Source organism: Diceros bicornis, chromosome 36, assembly GCF_020826845.1.
Source record: "Diceros bicornis minor isolate mBicDic1 chromosome 36, mDicBic1.mat.cur, whole genome shotgun sequence".
NCBI lineage: Eukaryota > Metazoa > Chordata > Mammalia > Perissodactyla > Rhinocerotidae > Diceros > Diceros bicornis.
The window spans coordinates 1,613,549-1,626,260 of NC_080775.1; the positions used below are offsets into that span (position 1 = coordinate 1,613,549).

Here is a 12,712-nt window from a genome sequence, read left to right on the forward strand (position 1 = left end):
CAGTAGAGACTCTAGAGATACACAAAGCTGGGCTGCTCTGTCCAGGGTGCTGCATGGGTACCGTGCCCCATCTGCCATGTCGTTCTGCCGTCATCTGCGCACTCGATGCTTCCCGAGATTCTAGGAATACAGCAGTCCTGCAGCTATCAGTGATGGGGGCCGGCAGGGAAACGAGAAGGGTCTGAAAATTTAGGGAAGGAGAAAATCCAGAGGAGAAAACCGCACGCCGTGTTACCACTGGCATCCACACTGCTTCCGTTGCCGCTGCTAATGTTATTTATTGCAGCTCCACGTTCCTTCTGAGGCATAATTTAAAAAGATAAATAACCATAGAGACCTTCACCAAGATAAATGAATAGTTTGAGGCTCTTCCATTTCAATGCCTTTTTCAGGAACATTAGAAAGAGTTCTAGAGTTCTTTGTAGAAACTTTATAGAAAAGGGTTACAGGATTCCGTGAGCTGCTACTTTCCCTTAGCTGTGGTTTCTTCTACCATTGGTCTCACGTGAAAACAAAAAAAGACATTTCATTTCATTTATTTAGGGTGTATCCAGAATAAAAAGTTATAATTGATGAGCCTGAGATACCATTAAGCTGATGCAGGAAATTCCAAATGTGCATATGCCTGTCTTCTCTGAGAGGGATAATTAAGGGAAATCTGACAAGACTGGGATTTAAAAACATATAGGCATGTTGGCAGAAAGCTTAGGAAACTGAAAAAATATTTTTAGTTTTTAAAAGCTTCTGTTTACTTTTTTTTTTTTTTTTAACAAAGTGTAACATTTCTCTGGCCTTTTGAGCTTCTGAGGATTATTATATGAGGTTTATACCATATCTGTGCTGCACTCTCTCCTTTGCTTCCTAAAATAATTCCTCCTTCTCAGTGATGCTCTCTTCAAAGGAGGATTTATCTCTAACCCTTCCACGTGACACCAGGCACGAAGCAACTTTCTTTAACTTGAAGCTCCCGGACGGGGGGTAGGAAGGGCGGCATGCTTTATTTTCAGTCTGTTCCTCAAGCAACCCCAGGATTTCTCATCAATTGAATTAATTCAGGCTGGCCTAGAGACACCCTAGGAATCAGTGAACAGTTTATTTTAAAAGTATATTTTTCTAGGAAATATTCGTTTGGCTTTTTCTCATGCTGCTTCCTGTGTTTTACAAAATAAACACATTATGCTTAGAAGCATTGTTACATTCACCTGAGATCTATTAACTTAGGAAAGAAACGTATGCCCAAAAATGGGTCCATACCATCTTCATTCAGTCTAGAGGTTTCGGCCCTCATGGGAACATCTGTTCACATGATCAACCTCTGATGCTACTCCAGTGGTCTTTCTATTTTACGCGCATTTTCAGAAGATAAATCTGTGGTTATAATGACTAACAAAATCTAATAATAGCGATACCAGTATCTCAGTAGCAAAAGTCATGACCATTTATAGAGTGCTTTTTATAAGCCATCCATCTGTGTTAAAGACATCCTCTCTGCGTTGGTCATCTAGTTAGCACCACTGCCCTATGGAGAGACTATTATGATCCTATTTGCAGAGGAAGCCCAGGCTCAGAGGGCTGAAATAACCCATGCAGTGTCAGACAGCTGGTGACGGGGAGCATTGGGCCCGTTCACCACAGGCCAGGTGAGCTCTCAGAAGCGTGCATTTCTATAGCACTTGGCGGGGTTTTATCATTTTTGATACTTACAGCAATCTCAGAGTCTCAACAAGGTACCTGGGTACATCGCCACTAAATCATGGACCCAAATCTCAAATTTAAATTGGACCACACTGACTTGAACCCTTCCTTTCATATTTTGTTGGATTAACCTAATTTACTTACACGGGATAAAATTCAGAGAAAGGGGTATTTTTCTCATGGCCTTTGAGATGTCCTCATTCATGTGTTTGCTTTGAGATAGTATCATATATTGGTGCCACTTACAGATTTTTCCAAGGCCGACACAACTCTGAATTGACTATCTCCACCGTGAGGTGTTTGCAGTTTCCCTCAGGAAGTTGTCTTTTCTATCCTCATTCAAATATTTCCCCCCATACTTTTCCATATTTAAATCTTTTCTGACCATTCTAATCTACAATAATTTATCCTTTCTGTTGTCTCCATTGCCTATTTGGCAGCTAACGTGTTTCCACTTACACCACTTAGATGTATTTTTACAGCTAGCAGATTCTTTACACAAGGTATGGGTGTCTCAAAGGTTTAGGCCCATAGAAGGAATTCTAACTCTAATTTGTTGATTACTTTGCAGGAAATAATCTTATGACCTGCGTCAGGCTGCCAGATGGAGTGGTGAGCTCCTGGTTGGACGGGATGTGTTCTCTGGAGCCAGCGGGTGTGATGAAGCAGGATGCTACCAGATAAGGTGGCTGGACTCCTGGTTATGGCTTCTCTCCCACTTTCTAGCTCACTGAGCCACTGATTTGCTGGGTTTCAGTTGTATCATCCACAAAAATATATATATAGACACAGACAAGATAGTCTCTTAAGTTTTACTAAAGTTCTTAGATCTGTGATCTGCATTTACTGTTCCTCAAATCACCTGAGACAATTTCCGAAATTGTGTGGTTGCTGTCCACCCATACTTGGCTTGGGCAGCTCATGAAATATTGTTCCATTGCATAATTAAAACACAGTTACATACCCTCTCTGAGGATCTTTACAATGTTGAATATTGGTGGACAGTTAAAACGGTGTCTATTTGCTGGTGCTGTTGTTGTATACGGAGGTCCCCCCCACAGACATGGTGATAGATTTGGGGACTCCCCATAGTCTCCACTTCCCTTGAATTCTTTTGTGAGGCACAGGATTAAAGGACAGCTCTACACAGAGGGTTATAACCTGGTCATATTTCTATAATTTTTGCGGGGGAAGTCCTCATATTCTCCAGAAGCTGCTAGCCTTCGGTCTACACCACTTAAAGGGGAAGGAGGTGCTGGGTGTGCAGTGGAGCTGCTGGTACCTAAGTCAGCGTCCACATCACGAGCAGGGAAAACACTTTGATGAGATGCTCGACAAGCTGAGCTCTTTAGGGGTTGTGATCAAGGAAAAGAACACAAAGGGGAGAAGAATTAGAGATGCAGCCTCGTAAATAAAGCTGGGTGAGCAGACTCGGAACACAGATTTGAAAAAAGCCCAACAACATAAAAATGGAAGTTTTCCCCAGCTCTTTTCTTTGTGGACTTCACAGACCCTTCCACACAAAAGTGTCAGATGCCGATCCAGCTACTCTGGGCCCATAGACGGTCTAATTTCTCCTATTCCTTACTTTCTGAAATTAAACTGGGCACCTTCTTCACCCTGACCACCAGCCAAGATCCTTCATGATGTGGAGTTTTAATTCTCTGCGTACCCACTGCAATATTATTTGGTGGCATAAGAAGGCCCGACACCGGTTCCATAGTGGAAAAAAAATCAACATACTTGAAAAAGACACACATGCTTCAAGGTTTAATCGCCGTGGGACGTGTTCCTTTAAGTAGGAAGGCCACCAGCAAATGCGGACTCATCTCGTCAATTCTGTGTGTGCGTGTGGGAGGCGGCTCTTCACTGTACTAGGATTGGCCGACAGGAAGACATCAGCCTGAACTTCAGAAACTCTCTCCCCTGGTCAAGGTCGTCTCAAGGATGTTGGAGGGCTGTGCGTTTCTCCTCGGTGCCAAGGTGAACCACACACATGCTCCAGACGTCCATCTGTTCTCACGTGAACCGGGCTGCTGGGTGTCGCTCAGCTTTGGGGGTGCCAGTGCGCCGTCACTGGCCACAGGAAGACAAATTACCGCTCTGCCAATATCAGAGCTGCGGCAGTGGCTCCACAGCCCCCTCCAGATGGGCCTAATTAAACTATTAGCCAGTAAACGAGTCTGACGGCTCCATTAGGAGCCCTCCTGTGCTCAAACAGATCGGGATGAATTTCTTTCCAGGAGCAGCCAGGCTCGCCGTGGGGGTGCAGTCGCCGCAGGTCTGCTGGCTGTGAGGCTGGCAGAGATGGCTGAGCTCTGGCCAGCGGGCACCCTCCTGCAGTTCCCTGGTACTCCCGTGGGCAATGGGGGAGAGGGAGGCCCCATTCCTCACGGCTGAGTTCAATTGCAGCCTGTTGCCAGGGTCATTTTCAGTATTAGTCCTGACCCGTATGTTAATGCCCATGGAGAAAGCTGCTCTCCTGGTTTGCTGGTGTTCCTTTCCAAAACCATCTCATGAATCGAGATGCCAATCCCTTGTAAACTAAATGTGTTTCTCCTAACATACAGGAACTGTAGACAGACGTTGTTTGCCATTTATAATTGTTGCCACGGCAGAGACACATTTTCTGCATAGTGAATGAAAATGCTAAGGAGCGAAGTGGGGCTTCTCTTCCGGAGCCCATCGGGCCCTGGCACACACCAATCTAAAGAGGAAACGGGTGCGTGGTCTCCCTTACATGAGGAATCCAAATAGCCAGCCTCAGAGGAGCAGAGAGTGGAATGGAGGTTCCCAGGGGCTGGGGGAGATGGCAAGATGCTGGTCACTGGGTGCAAACTTCCAGTTATCAGACGAGTAAGCTCCAGTGATCTAGTGTACAGCACAGTGACTAGTTAACAATCCTGTACTGTGTACCTGAAGTGTGCTAAGAGGGTAGCTCTTATGATAAGTGTTCTTATCACAAAATGATGATAATAATAATAAAGGTGGCAGGAGGAAACCTTGGTAGGTGATGATGTCTGTGGCCTTGATGGTAGTAATGGTTTCCTGGTTGTATACTTATCCTTTCAAGGCCCATGTCCTCCAGGAAACCCTCCCCCAGCCCTCAGAAGACAGGCATACCTGCCTCCCGTGATGAGAGGTGACAGTCCTTGTCCCTGTCACTCAATCACACAGAGCTTGCAAAGGCTCGCTTGGAGCTCCACCTGCAGCCTGCACCTGCTGGTGGGTCAGAGTGGGGCTGCATGGCCCCTCCTGGCGCCACTTCCCTGCAGACGTGACGGGCGTCACATGAAGCTGGTGGTGCAGGGGATCCTGTGGGCACTGGCCCAGCCCTAGAGACAGACAGGGAAGGTGGTAGGAGGGGGAGGTGACTGGGCCTGCAGAGGGTGTTGCTAGGGACAAGGGACACCTGGTGAGGCCACTGTAGGGCTCTCGAAAGTGGGCCCATGAATGATGATCGAGCTCAATTGTGGTTCCTAATCTTCATCTGATGTTCTTGGTGTCTCCAGGGCAACCCGTCTGAGGGTATGTGGGCTCTATTTGCCTGGTCTTGTCTTCAGCAAAAATCTGTTGAATTTCTCCAAATTCAGGACCAGATCCAATGCTGTGCACATAACAGCCTCAGTAAATACTTGATAGATTGAATTGATTACAAAGAATTGCTTTTCTTTCCCTTTAAAACCTCTCTAAGTAGGATTGTTAATATGGTTCTTGGTCAAGGAGAACAAGAGATTGAAGACTGGCGAGTGTTTAGTGCCTGGTTTGTGCTCCTAGATGGTCTCCATCATAGGAAGGCTCACATTTCTTGGGGGAAGGAGCACGTGCGCATGCATGGTGGCAGCACAGTAGGTGTGTGCAGAGGGATGGTTTGTGAAGGGCATGACACTGAGTACCGCCACCAGCTCTCCTCAGTGGTTGACCACACGTGGCAACGTCTACTGTCAATACACTTCCTTCCTCCCGGCCCCCGACCCCTGTTGCACTCATTGATGACTCAGCCCAGGTACCGAAGCCACATCAAATCCAGTTGACAGGAGACGAGATGAATACATCAATGGAAGAACCAGTGAGCATCCTCCTGAGTGTACTAACTGGCTTCCTGGATGCCTGTGGTTTGGATCCAGGCCCAGTCTCAGCATGTTCACATGTCAACCACTGTGGTCCAGGCCCTGGTAACCCGCCTCACACACCTCCACCTGCAGGGATCTTAGCTCACAGGGTCGCAGCTGCTGTGATGTGTGGGGCCAGCTTCCCCAGGCTGCTGCCAGTACAACCGAGCACAGCAGGGAAACCGAGGCAGGCTGTTCCTGGAGACCCTGCTGCTCTTGCATACACGACACTTAGACCTTTCCGCAGCCTTCCCAAATTGCTTGGCGGTGTAGCAGCTTCTCTTCCTTCCCCCCTTCCTTCCCTCCCAGTCACCCTGGCCTCGGATCTCGGGATCCCCAGCCTCTCCCAGGAACCTCCTACATTCTCTCTCAGACGTTTCCTCTCATGAAATCGTCACATAAGAAAGCCCAGCCTGGTGTCTGCTTCTCGGGGAACCTGGCTAACTCACCTCGATCTGCTGCCCTCACCTCCTGTCTCCAGGATGGCCCCCCGTCCCCCGCCGTTGCTTCACCCAAAACCTTGGTTCTCTCTGACTGCTTTCTGCCCTTCATGCCCCAGTCTGGACCCATTGGGAGAGCCGTGTGGGCCCAGCCTCAGACTCGGCCCAGAGCATCCTCCCATGTCACCCCACCTTGTCCCCTGCGGCTGCCTGGCCCCAGACCAGCTAACTTAGCATAAAGGCAACTCGACCCTTTTGAAACCTGTCAGACAGTGCTCAGAACAGGAGCATCATCCTCACAGTGCACACGTAGTGTCCTATGTGTCTCTGCAGTGTCCAAGCCCCACGGCCCATCACCCTCCAGCCCCATGGCTCCAGCACGCTGCCCTGGGCTGGGCAGCCTCCGCTCCCTACTATGTCCCTTGTGGCCCCTGTGCCACCAGGCTCTCCTCGAGGGCCGCATGGTCAGCTGTCATCTCCCTCCAGTCCTTGCTGAGACCTCGCTTTTCCTCATGGCCACCCAGCCCACCTGGCCATTTCACCTCTAATCCTTCCTCCCAGTCCCTGGCCCCCGACCCCTACCCCGTCCCCTGCATCACCCACAGTCCACAACTGACTTACTCCGTGTGTGGCCTACTGCCTGCCACTCCCCCTAGGACATGAGCCCCACGCGGGCGGGGTCTTTCCCGTTGCCCAGGGCTGTACCCCGACACAGAGCCGCTCCTGACACACGGCCACTCTCAGAGAAGGAGGCCTGCTCCCAGGCTTGGTGACAGCAGAGCCGCCAATTTATGGTGACACTGCCAAACGAGACCTATTTGGGTCAGATGAAGGCGGGCCTGCTGCCAGAAACCCTGTCAGGGGTTCCCCGGTTTCACCTCTTCCTCCCCCAATTCCACAAACCCCGCCTCTCCACATTGGGCCAGGTCCCAACCCCACGACTCCTGGGGGGGGCTCCCATTGGTCCACCCTAGTCACCCCCAGCGAAACTCTAGGGTTGTGTTGTGGTGTAGGCAGAGCCATGAGAGCTGGCGTGGCCAAGTTAGGGTGTTTTTCATTGTCCTTTATTTGGTGACAGTGTGAAGCTGAGCCCAAAGCAGGGTGGGGAGGGGCAGGGAGGACGGCAGGAGTCAGAAGGAGTCGGATCCTTGGAGCAGAGATGCAGGGATGGAGGGACGGCGGGAGGAGATGTGGGGGCCCAGTGGGGTGAGCCTGGACTGCAGCCTCCCTCTTGGAGGAAGAGCCTTTCTCTACAGGGCATTCTCAGGGTGCTCGCTCAGTGGCTATCAGTCTAGACACTCAATCTGACCATTGAGTCCATCTCTCGGTCCATCATTCCGAGAGATGAGCCACTGAACAACAGGGGGGTGGATTTCCCAACTAGAGCAAAGCAGAGCACTACGGAAAATGGGCATCTGCTAGACACCCAAGTCCAAAGGTGCCTCCTCTGCCTCATTCACCCACTGGATGGAATGAAGAGGAGAAAAGTGGAAAACAGGCTTTCTAGCCATTCTGATGCCCTTCTGGGGTGAGGATTCTGGCTCATCAGGCTCATTAGAAGTGAACACTTAATCGGTCACTGACAAACACCTCTGCAACGTACACTTAAGTCTAACTAATTTGCTATTGATTAGCCATTTATTCTAACAGAACCACTGCAGAACGGCCTGTGTGTTTAACCATCAAAAGAAAGGAGCACCGGGGCCGGCCCCGTGGTGTAGTGGTTAAGTTCTTGCACTCCACTTCAGCATCCTGGGGTTTCCAAGTTCGGATCCTGGGCACGGACCTACACACCACTCATCAAGCCGTGCTGTGGCAGCGTCCAATATAAAGTAGAGGAAGACGGGCATAGATATTAGCCCAGGGCCAATCTTCCTCAGAAAAAGAGGAGATTGGCAACGTATGTTAGCTCAGGGCTAACCTTCCACTCACACACACACACACACACACACACACACACAATAAATAAATAAAGGAGCACCGAAACCTTTCGTATTTTCACACATTCTATTCTTGAGGTCAGAGTATAGCATTGTGATCAGTTCTAGAGAGGAGCTGGAAAACCATATCAGAAAAAGTGGAATTAAAAAAAAAAAAAAAAGAACTGAAAACTGGAGAATGACTTCTTATTGGACAGCTCTCTCTCGAGCAGTGCTGATTTTCACAGGAAAGTCAGCGCTGGGCCCCTTCTGACTGGTCAGCCTTGGGACAGGCACGTTTTGGACACTTTAGGTGGCATCTCTGCTCCTACATTGTCACGTGAAGGTCGTATTACCTCTAGACGGGAGGGAAGAGGTCTATTTTTCATGTTTACATTACGTATGAGTTTATAAATTAGTGGGTTTCAATAGCACTTATTTTGAAGTAAGCTGTGAGCCCCATGTGCGAGGTGTGAATTAATTACACATACACACAGCATATGTCTCATTTATATGCTTCATCTCGATAACCTAATGCATGGATTTAATCTTTCACATAACTGAAATGAACCCATTTAAGAGTCTAGTCTGTATAAAATTTGAAGCATTTTTATTAATATATTTCTGGGGCATCTTACTTCCTTTTTTACCCTTCCAAAGAGAATACACACAATGATTTGACATTTTTAAGGCACGTGATCATCCATATGGGTATCAATTAACATCCTGGAAAGTAATTTTAAAATAATTTCCTTTGGGTTAATAGAGTATTCAGAACAATATATGCTTCACTGGGGGTCCCAGATGTCCTCAGTCCCTGGGATTCTGCAGACATCAGTCTCTCCTCCTCACCTGCCACCCTCCAAGGTTCCAGAAAGAGAGAGAGAGACAGAGACAGAGGGAGAGAGAGAGAGACAGAGAGGGAGAGGGAGCAAGTCCAACTGCACAAAACTCTATGTTTCCCTATATTATAAACTATCTGGCTTTGTGAATGATACATTCCTTACTTCATAAAAGGCCTTTACACTTAATATTGAGTTCTTAAGATTTGGAAATTGGACTGTACTCCATGTGGGACGAGTACAGAATTTGACTCTGTACTAGAACTAAATTTCTTTAGGCAAATGTGCTCACTGGTATCAAATTAATTGTAATAACTAGAACTAATAATTTTAAAGCAATGCACTTGTCATGTGAGAGTATCTTAAAATTACTCTCCAGGCGGGTTCTCCTGTAGCCCAGAGAGCACTGGGATATCTGCCACACCAAGAAGTGGAGCCGTCGGGAAAGGCCAGAGAAAGACAAAGAAAACATTAAAAAGCAAGATGCGTTATGAGAAAAGATTTACAGACTCTCTCTTCCTAAAGCAATGCTTTCCATTACATTTTTTTTGAGCAAAGGTGCTCTCGAAGCTTAGGGTTTCTGACTAACTCAGCGATGCCACATTGCACAGTGTTGGATTCTTTAGTCATGGCACCACGGAAAGCGTAGACCAGAGAACAGTTCAGACGAGGTCTTCAGACTCAGCATCTCCAGGTGGCAAATTTCTTCAGATCTAGGTCTCCAAAAAAATATGAAAGCAGTGAAATGTTATTAATCAAAGCTCAATGGTATATCTCAGCTTCAATAAGCTGTTTTTGGTGGTGCGGCGGATTTTAATTAATGGCTTGCTCATTGCAAATAGGCAGTGTGATTTAGCCCTGGGAAAAGAAAGCAAGGAACAACTCAAGGAATTTGAAAAATCCATACTCTTTTATGCTTAACATTTCCTTTGTCTTTTTGAAATCACAGTAGAAGTCACACTTTCTCTCTGTCTTGTTGAAAATTTTCAAACCATGTCCTCTCTCCTCCTCTCTTGGCCTCTGACAGGTTATGGAGAACGTGCACCGCACCTCTCATCTCACATCCAGAACGATGACTTCTGGGACAGACATCTCCTTTTTCTAAAGTCCCTTGAGCTCTCCAACAAAAGGTGACATCTCCTTTGCTGGGAGCAGTTACCAAGTGACAGCTCTCAGAAGGCTCCTGAGGGTTTAAGTGCAATATTTCCTGTACACTAAGTGGAATATTTGAGAAATCCTGAATCAAAGAGCCTTCATGAAAGCTTCCTGTGACTGGAAGATGTTGACGAGATGTTGGAAGGGCTGGGAGTTCCCTGGGAATCCAGAGTTGCAACCTCTCTCTCTGTCTGTCTGTCTCTCTGTGTGTCTCTGTGTGTGTCTCTCTCTGTCTCTGTCTTTGTCTCTCTGTGTCCCTCTACGTGTCTTTCTCTCTCTGTCTGTATCTCTCTCTTTCTCTCTGACTCTCTCTCTGTCTCTCTCTTGGGCTCTGTCAGTTCAGTGCAGCAAACAATGGCCCTGAGAAAACTCCTAACACAGAAGACAAGACTGTACAGGTGAACCGTACTGGGTGTCTGCATCAGGACATCCACCCTGGTGATGAGGGTCTTGGAGCCGCTTGGTTCCCAGGCAGTACTGTATCCAAACTCAGCCACAAACCTGCCTAAGGTTTGCAAGGCTCTGAAGCTCCCACCCTCAATGCAATTAATGGAACTGCTTTTGTGTTGCCTACTTGGGCTTCATCGCGTCTATTGTTTCAGATTCAGCTGGGACTGTTAGTATCATTATCTTGCAAAATCTCACTTTATTCCCACTTCTGTCTGAAGTGCCGTGATGCTAGCCAAGTGGGGAGAAAAGGTTCTTCTGAGATTGATTTTTTTCCAGACACCACGGTTCTGTTCAACTGAATCCACTCACATTATGGTTAACACAAACACGATGGAGAGCAGGACATGTCAAATTAGCAGCTTTGCAAATCTCCTGTTAATTGTCAGCCTAATTAAAAAATTGCTAATTATAATGTTTATAACTTCAAATAACTGCTCAGCTATAAAGTACGGCCTGTCAGGTGTAAACAGGGGACTGGAGGGAAAAAATCAATCGACATCTGTTAATTTATCAGCGTAGTGCACCAAATTGAAAAATGGATCGCACGTTGCACTGTAAATTTGCATTGTGATAAAGAGCCCAATTCACTCAACACCCGCTTAATAAATGATAACGGCTGTCTTTGCTGGCTGGCCCTGGGGTCTCCGCGTATCACACTCCCGTCCTGTCTGGGAGTTGAAGAAAGACACTTGCTAGCACTCAGACAGATCTCCAGGATGGAAGAACCAACGACAAACGTCGGCCCCGTTTATCAGAGAGCACAGACCCCTTGCAACTCGGCTAGGAGAAACACTGAACGTTTGGTGCAAAATGAAAAAATAAAAAAACTAAAATACACACAGACACACACAGTCAGATGGTACAAGTCGGGGGTCTCTCTTCCCTGAAAGAATCCGGGAGCCCTGAGGCCCATCACTTGCTCAGTTTGTCTGAACTCACATTCGTCCAGAGCGTCGCTACCTGCTCAGTGGCGTGGACCAAGGCGGGTGGAATACAGCATCAGCCTCTACAGTCTGCGTTCTCCTGGTCCCCCTCTCCTGTCCTTGGTAACCTGGCCCACTCACACCGGACGTGCCATTGCTCGTAGCGTCCGCATGGCCCTGCCCTGTGCTGGTTACATTGTCACACTCTGGTTCCTAATTAGCCGGTGAGTTCCTTTGTCTCTGCCAGGGTCTGAAGGATTTCTGAGGGTGGGACCTCCTGCTCTAACCACCCTCTTTCCCGCTGTCTCCTCTCGACCTCTGGAGGAAGGATGCAGAAGAAATGCTCGCTGTCACCCACACCTGCTTCTTTCTCTAATGCATGCAAAGCGTTCACGAAGTTTCCTGGAGGAAAAGTCGTGGGTAAACCACCACAGATGCATTAATAGGGCGTTGTCCTGTCTTGACTCAACAGCATCGATTGAGAATTTTGTTCTATGCCAGGAATTATCTTAAGGTAGATGAAACGAAGATGATTACAAATGTCCTGTCCTTTGGCAGTTTACAGACTAGTGGGACGACACATGGGATTAAATTTGACAGCACTAGTGGCCCGCTGTGTCAACCCCACATAACGAGGAGCAGAGACCTAAGGGGAAGTGCCTCCCAGAGCTCAGCGGGGTCTCACACCCTCGGCTGGAACACCTGCCAGGGGGCTGGGCACAGGCCCCCGAGACAGGGCTGGTTTGTCTCCTGCTCACTTTCTCCAGTGTTTCCTGGATCCCTCCTTTGGATCCGATTTAGTGGATAGCGGGTGAGGGAACGGGAGGAGCCCTCCCCAGCCAGGCTCTGCTCCCTGCTTCTCCAAACTTTTGATTTGGACCTGAGCTCTCAGGACACCTTTTGGCCCCTCCTTTCTATAAGGGCACAGCTCACCATGCTTCACAGACCCTGCCCAGCCGTGTCTGTCCTCTGGTCACCATTGGACACCTTCCTCTGGTTCCGCACACCTGAGCTACAGGTAGGTGGATGTCCACGGATCACAGACTGCCGATGTCGTCTGGGCTTTCCCTTCCCTGCCCTAAAACGCTGTCATCTCGTCTCCCGCTCAGAGGAGGGAATAAATGAGAAGGACTGAGGGCCTGGGGCTAGGTGTCTCATCCTGTTCTTCCTCATTTC

The 12,712-nt window shown here is 48.2% G+C and overlaps 1 protein-coding gene across 1 annotated transcript in view; it reads right to left on the minus strand.

Annotated features, from left to right (window-relative positions):
* The window catches only part of ADARB2 (adenosine deaminase RNA specific B2 (inactive)), a 461,460-nt gene that overhangs the window by 378,855 nt on the left and 69,893 nt on the right, over positions 1 to 12,712 (minus strand). The window lies entirely within an intron of this gene.